At 37.2% G+C, this 8,193-nt stretch overlaps 1 pseudogene; it reads right to left on the bottom strand.

Moving 5' to 3' along the window:
* Positions 1-1,481: 1,481 nt before the first annotated feature.
* LOC112078498 (uncharacterized) overlaps positions 1,482-8,193 on the bottom strand; it is a 16,620-nt pseudogene continuing 9,908 nt past the window's right edge.

Genomic DNA, 8,193 nt, shown 5'->3' with positions numbered 1-8,193 from the left:
CAACAACACAGGAGGAGAGCCACGAACAGACTAAAAACCATAACTAGCTTGCTTTATAAAGAAAAGCAGGACAGTATTATTGGAAAGTTGTTCGTTGTGTTTATTTTTATAACAATACATGAAACCAAAATGGCACGAGCCTACTGGGCCGAATGAATGAAGATACCAATTAGCCTCAGCTATCACAACCTATATTTTAATAGCATAAAAAATGCTTTTGGTTTCCAATGGTCACCAAAAGGGGACTCCACCACCTCCCAAATGTCCCCAGGCTATCAGATTACAACAAGGCTTGCAAGGCCGAGTTCAAATGTCGACATCACTTCAAAGCAATCGGTGACCCAGCCTAAAACTGCTGACCGGCAAAACAAACTGTCACTCTCTGTTCTCTGGTTTCTAAAAGTGAAAGAAGAGGCACCATGCTGGCAGCTCCAAGCCATGCCAATGACTTTAGAAATAATTTTTTTTGCCTACAAATGATTGTTCTTGAGTGACTGCCAGACCCTGCTATACCCAATGGACCCCAGGGTTGGGAGTGACTGGATTACATGTACCTACCCAACCATGGAAAACTACATCATTCTTATGGTGAAGCCACACACACACACACAGCCAAATGAACCATCCTTTATGGACTGCAGAAGGCCTTAGGCACAGTCACATATTATTAGTTATAGTGGAATGGTCGATATGGTATCGAAAACGTAGCATACTTGTACAAACTAGGGAGAAATCTCAAAGCATACTCCTTGCATCCTCTCTCCTCTCTCAAAACACATTGGATGAGAAAGCCAGAGATCGCTCCCTCTGACCTTCTCCTTCTAAGGAAGCGAGGAGATGCGAGGAGTAAACATTTCAGATTCTACCCATGACTTAATCTTACCTGTTTCTAACATATGTTTTATTGGACTTGTTGTGTTTGATGTACTTTCAAGCGCCACGATGGCGGGAAGTATTTGCATAAAGTTCAGCTTTCGAAGACTTTGGTCCCGCCCTGTTCACAAGCCTCGCCCATGCTACCAACTGTCTCCCGCCACATTTCACTTCTCTTCCATTGGAAATATGGCTATCCGTGGTTTCACGGCCCACATCATCTTCAGAGAGCTCTGGGAGCCTTTTCTTTAAAAAAAAATGTTCTAGTTTGTTTGTAACAACAGTTGTATAGTATGTTGACTGTGGATATGTTTCAGCCTATGTAGCAGACATGAGCTTTCTATAAAAGTGAAAGTAAAACTTGCCTGTTGAGCTAATTGATTTAAAAAATAGGATGGATGTCGCTTTAGACAAAGGTAAATAACCTAGCCAGCGATTTCACATCTATGCAATATCATTGTATGATCAAAAATTGTTTAGGTTAACACAAAGTAATACCAACGCCTTTTTGCTTATTAATTCAGATTAGACTAATCCATACTGTGCACTGTCCAAATTGGTGCCTCCCTGTGACACATTATGAAGACTGTGCCCTACAGCAGGTGGTGCATCTAACCCCTTGTCTTGACTGTAYCAGTAGCCTGAACAGTACTGTAAATACAGGTAGAKCAGGTATCCCCTTCAGGGGGTATAGCTCACTGTTGTTGCTGCTGTTATGTCAATCTGTGCTTCASAACTATGTACATGTACAGTGCTCTGTTACTATAGATGTGCTGTTCTTACCTGTTAAGACAGCAAATGCTACAATGAGACAGACAACCAAAGCAACAACAGCACCGATATTGGAAGACTCTGAAATGAAAACACATTTTGTATTGATACTTTGACAGGAGTTGATCAGGAATTCAACATAATGCAGCATTCAAAATGTCCTACAACACTAGCAGTGTTACTGACATATCAATACATAAGACTGTAACACACTTATGAGTGTCCACTCACCTGAACCAAACACCTCTCCAACTGGCTCACTGACTTCCCCTTCCCCACGAACATCATTCTTCAGCTTGCAGATGTACTTATAACTAACTGTTGGTTGGTTTGCCAGTGTCGCTCTTAGAGACAATCAGCTGTTTTCCTATGACCTCCCATGCTCTCTCTCCCACTTTCCAGCTGTAGGTGACTGGTTCAGCATCAGTGGTGTCACCTTCACAGGTCAGAGTGCAGGAGGTTTTGTCTGGGTTACAGGAAGAAGTGATTGTGGGTTTGGGGACTGCCTCCGTAAATAGAGGAAAGAAACAGGAATAATTTGGGAAAATGCTTGTGAGGCACTGAATAACCTGCTGTTTCCACATGACCACACACACACACACACATACATACACACACACACACGCACGCACAGAGAAACACTCACTGATAACAGACATTGTATATGTCTTGTCAAGCAGTTTGCTGTTGAACTCCACAGAATAAACTCCACTGTCTGTTTTCTTCAATCCACTGATTCTCAGCTCTCCAGTAGTCTGGTCCAGGGTTGTACGCTCTTTGAAGGCACCATAGATGTCCAGACCACCAAAATCCTTGTCCCAGTCTGCCACCTTGTACTTCCCATGCTTCCATAGGATGCTTGTGATGGGGTCAGTCACTGTGGACGTTTCTGGTTTTAACACCAGCTCACCTCCCACTTTAAGATAAAGATCCTCTGGAAAAGCAGACATTTCATACATGTATCAGAGTATCAATGTATCCAGGGTAATACATTATGGTTGTGGGGTATAAATATGTAGTCCTAACCCTTTTGGCATGGAAAGTGACATATATAGACTGTTGCGTTATATAGACTGTTGTGTTATATATAGACTGTTGTGTTATATATAGACTGTTGTGTTATATATAGACTGTTGTGTTATATATATAGACTGTTGTGTTATATAGACTGTTGTGTTATATATATAGACTGTTGTGTTATATAGACTGTTGTGTTATATATATATTAGACCTGTTGTGTTATAATAGACTGTTTGTTGGTTATATATAGAAGACTGTTGTGTTATATAATAGACTGTTGTGTTAATATATTATAGATGTTGTGTTATATAGACTGTTTGTTGGGTTATATATGACTGTGTGTTTATATATAGACTGTTGTGTTATATATTAAAATAGAACAAAAAAACCCCCTTTTTTGTTGTGTTATATAGACTGTTGGTGTTATTATATAGACTGTCTGTTCTGCTGTTTTTAATATAGACTGTTGTGCTATATATAGACTGTTGTCAAGCTCGTTGGGATATATAGACTGTTGTGTATATATTAAGACTGTTGTTATATAGACTGTTGTGTTATATATTGACTTGTGTTTGTATAATATAGACGTTTGTTATATATATGACCTGTTGTTATCATATCATAGTGACGACTGTTGCTTTATATTTATATAGACTGTTGTGTTATATAGAACTGTTGTGTTCTATAATAGACTGTTGTGTTTATATATAGACGTGTTGTGTATAATACTGTTATATAGACTTGGTTGCTTTAGGTGTGTTATAGTAAGACTGAGTATGTGTTGTTATATATATAGAACTGTTGTCGTTATAAATGAGACTGTTGTGTTATATATGCACTGTTGTGTTATATTAGTATAGACGTTGTGTCAATATGCTGTCTGTTATATAGTATAGACTTGTTGTGTTTATAACTATAGACCTGTTGTGTATATTATAGCTGGTGCTGTTATAAAGACTGTTGTGTATATATTATAACAGAACTGTTGTGGCTTATATAATAGACTGTTGTGTTATTAATATATAGATGTTTGTGTATATAGCGAACTGTGTTTATATATAGACTGTTTTGTTATATATATAAGACTGTCGTTGTGTTATATATAGATGTTGCTGTTTATATATAGACTTTATTATAGACTTTGTGTTTATATATAGACCTGTTGTTAAGTTATAGGTGTTTATTATATAGACGTTGATAAATACTGTTGTGTATATATATAAGACTTGGTTATACTGTTGTGTATATGATAACTGTGTAAGACTGTTGTTAATAGCTGTGTTATATATAGACTGTTTGCTTATTAGTTGTTAATATATACCGATAGATATAGAGGTGTGTATAAAGCTTTTATATAATCGAGTGTAAAACTGTTGTGTTATATAATGTTTAGTAGACTGGTTGTGTTATATATATTATATCATGTACCTTCAAGCGCCACGATGGCGGGAAGTATTTGCATAAAGTTCAGCTTCGCAGACTTTTGTCCCGCCCTGTTCACAAGCCTCGCCCATGCTACCAACTGTCTCCCGCACATTTCACTTCTCTTCCATTGGAAAATAAGGCTATCCGTGGTTTCACGGCCCACATCATCTTCAGAGAGGTCTGGGGCCTTTTCTTTAAAAAAAATGTTTCTAGTTTGTTGTAACAACAGTTGTATAGTATGTTGACTGTGGATATGTTCTTCAGCCTTAGTAGCAGACATGAGCTTTCTATAAAAGTGGAAAAGTAAAACTTGCCTGTTGAGCAACTTGATTTAAAAATGGATGGATGTCGCTATTGGACAAAGGTAAAATAACCTAGCCAGCGATTTCACATCTATGCAATATCCATTGTATGATCAAATATTTTTAGGTTACACAAAGTAATTACCAACCTTTTTGCTTATAATTCAGATTAGACCTAATCCATACTGTGCACTGTCCAAATTGGTGCCTCCTGTGACATTAATGAAAGACTGTGCCCTACAGCAGGTGGTCGATCTAACCCCTTGTCTTGACTGTAACAGTAGCCTGAACAGTACTGTAAATACAGGTAGACCAGGTATCCCCTTCAGGGGTATAGCCTCACTGTTGTTGCTGCTGTTATGTCAACTGTGCTTCACAAACTATGTACATGTACAGTGCTCTGTACTATAGATGTGCTGTTCTTCCCTGTTAAGACAGCAAATGCTACAATGAGACAGACAACCAAAGCAACAACAGCACCGATATTGGAAGCTCTGAAATGAAAACACATTTTGTATTGATACTTTGACAGGAGTTGATCAGATATTCAAACATATGCAACTTCAAAATGTCCTACAACACTAGCAGTTACTGACATATCGAATACTAAGACTGTAACACACTTGAGTGTCCACTCACCTGAACCAAACACCTCTCCAACTGGCTCACTGACTTCCCTTCCCACTACAGAATCTTTCAGCTTGCAGATGTACTTTAACTAACTGTTGGTTGGTTTGCCAGTGTCGCTCTTAGAGACATTCATCTGTTTGTTACAACCTCCGATGCTCTCTCTCCACTTTCCAGCTGTAGGTGAACGGTTCAGCATCAGTGTGTCACTCTCACAGGTCAGAGTGCAGGAGGTTTTTGTTGGCGTTACAGGAAGAAGTGATTGTGGGTTTGGGACTGCTCCGTAAATAGAGGAAAGAAACAGGAATAATTTTGGAAAATGTTTGTGAGGCACTGAATACCTGCTTGTTTCCACATGACCACCACACACACACACACACACACGCACGCACAGAAGAAACACTTACTGATAACAACATTGTATATGTCTTGTCAAGCAGTTTGCTGTTGAACGTCCACAGAATAAACTCCCCTGTCTGTTTTCTTCAAATCCACTGATTCTCAGCTCTCGCAGTAGTCTGGTCCAGGGTTGTACGCTCTTTGAAGGCACCATGTATGTCCAGACCACCAAAAATCCTTGTCCCAGTCTGCCACCTTGTACTTCCCATGCTTCCATAGGATGCTTGTGATGGGTCAGTCACTGTGGACGTTTTGGTTTTAACACCAGCTCACCTCCCACTTTAAGATAAAGATCCTCTGAAAAGCAGACATTTCATACATGTATCAGAGTATCATGTATCCAGGGTAATACATTATGGTTGTGGGTATAAATTGTAGCTTCTAACCCTTTTGGCATGGAAAGTGACATATAGAACTGTGCTTATATAGACTGTTGTGTTTATATTATGACTGTTGTGTTAATTAGACTGTTGTGTTATATAGCTGTTGTGTTATATATATAGACTGTTGTGTTATATAGACTGTTGTGTTATATAAGACTGTTGTGTTAATAGACTGTTGTGTTATATATCTTTGTGTAATGACTGTTGTGTTATATATAGACTGTTGTGTTTATATATAGACTGTTGTGTTATATAATGAATGTTGTGTTATATAGACTGTTGTGTTATATATAGCGTGTTTATATAACTGTTGTGTTATATATATAGACCTGTGTGGACGTTGTTGGGTATATATTATGCTTTGATATGACTGTCTGTGTTATATATATAGGTGTGTTATATAAACTGTGGTTATATAGACTGTTAAAGACTGTGTGTAGTTATAATGTGGTATTTATACGACTGTTGTGTTATATATATAGACTGTTTGTGTATATATATGACTGTTGTCGTTATAATAAAGACTGTTGTTAATATATAGACTGTTGTGTAAGCTTGGTTATATATATAGACTGTTGTTTATAGTTGTATTATAAGACTGTTGTGTTAATATTATAGACTGTTGTGTTATATATAGAACTTGTTGTGTTATATACTTTGAATATAGACTTTGTGTTTATAAGATGTTGTTTATATATAAGACCTGTTGTGTTTTGGACTGTTGTATATATGACTTTGTGTTAATATATTAGGCTTTTGTTGTTTAGTATATTTATAGACTGGGGTTTTTATATTAGATGTTTGGTTATAGACTGTGATAAAAGACATGTTGTGTTATATATATAGACTTCTTGATATATAGACTGTTGTGTATATTGCTGTTGTTTATATAGGACTTGTTGTGTTATATACTATAGACTGTTTGTTAAATATATAGACTGTGATATATAGACTGTTGTTAAGTATATAGACTGTTGTGTGTTATATATATAGACTGTTGTGTTATATATATAGATGTTGTGTTATAGTATATGATGGGTAGTTGTGTTATATATAGACTGTTGTGTATTATATAGACTGTTGTGTTATATAAATAGACTGTTGTTTATATATAGACTGTTGTGTTATATATAGACTGGTTGTGTTATAATATAGGTCTGTATGTGTTATATATAGACTGTTGTGTTATATATAGACTGTTGTGTTATATATATAGACTGTTGTGTTATATATATAGACTGTTGTTGTTATATATAGACTGTTGTGTTATATATAGCTGTTGTGTTATAATAGATACTGTTGGTTATATATAGACTGTTGTGTTATATATATAGTAGACCTTTGTGTTATATAGACTGGTTGTGCTTCTATAGCAAATGTTGCCGCACTCTGCGTCTTGAACAGATGGCTCTAGCCAAACAACATCACAGCTACAGTGGGGCTAAAACTATCTACATTCATGAACATATTATGGATAAAGTAGCTGATGATTATTTATATTTGTCAAAACGGCCGCCAAAGCATATCGTGTCATTCACCAGAATACTAATAATTTCTTGGAAAGGAGGGATCAAACTCATAACCTGCAACTTTCAGCCCACCTGTGAAGCTTCCATCATCATTTAATTTATCTGTAGCCTAATAAACTGCATGCTTTCTCGAGTCGTCAGTGGGAGGAACACCAAATATCATCCACCCATCCAAGTTTAAACTTAGATGTGTGTTTTTTTAAACCTTTAATTTATATAACGTAGGCAGGTCAGTTAAGAACAAATTTTATCTTCAAAGAGAGGCCCTATAGAACAGTGGGTTAACTGCCTTGTTCCAGGGCAAGAAACGACAAGATTCTTTTTACCTTGTCAGCTCGGGGCAATTCGATATTATTACATCAATATTTGTGCATAAAAGCAGGGCAGCAAATGGCGTGCCTAGGCCGCCGCCCTGATTGTACCTCCTTGGCCTGTTAACTAACACATATCTGATCCTTTATTGACCGAGAACGGCGCCACCACAGAAAGAACATCAATCAGATAAGTCCCAGCGACGACAGAGCTCGTTATGTGGACATGTACGATGTTGACACGGTATTGGCTGCTACTCTCAGACAGTATCAGATCATCCTACAATAGTTGCACAAGGGTGCTGTTTCGCTCGACTAGGTTCAGCAGAGAGGAAGAGGCTAAGCGAGAGGCTACTCTCGCCAAATCTTCTGATGCAGCCGCAGTCTCTGAACAATTCGCTGCCTTCATTGTTGAATTGTTTGCCTTTTGATTTTTTGGGATTTTTTTCAATACCTCCATTAATAAGGATTGTTTTTTATTTTGTAATAAATTTGGAAGAGATTTGAAAACCTGTTTCTACTTTGTCATTATGGGATATTGTATGTAGATTGA

The sequence above is a fragment of the Salvelinus sp. IW2-2015 genome, unplaced genomic scaffold, assembly GCF_002910315.2.
Source record: "Salvelinus sp. IW2-2015 unplaced genomic scaffold, ASM291031v2 Un_scaffold5750, whole genome shotgun sequence".
In the NCBI taxonomy this organism is placed as follows: domain Eukaryota; kingdom Metazoa; phylum Chordata; class Actinopteri; order Salmoniformes; family Salmonidae; genus Salvelinus; species Salvelinus sp. IW2-2015.
The sequence above is the reverse complement of the archived record's forward strand: the minus strand, read 5'-3'. Positions and strand labels throughout refer to the sequence as shown.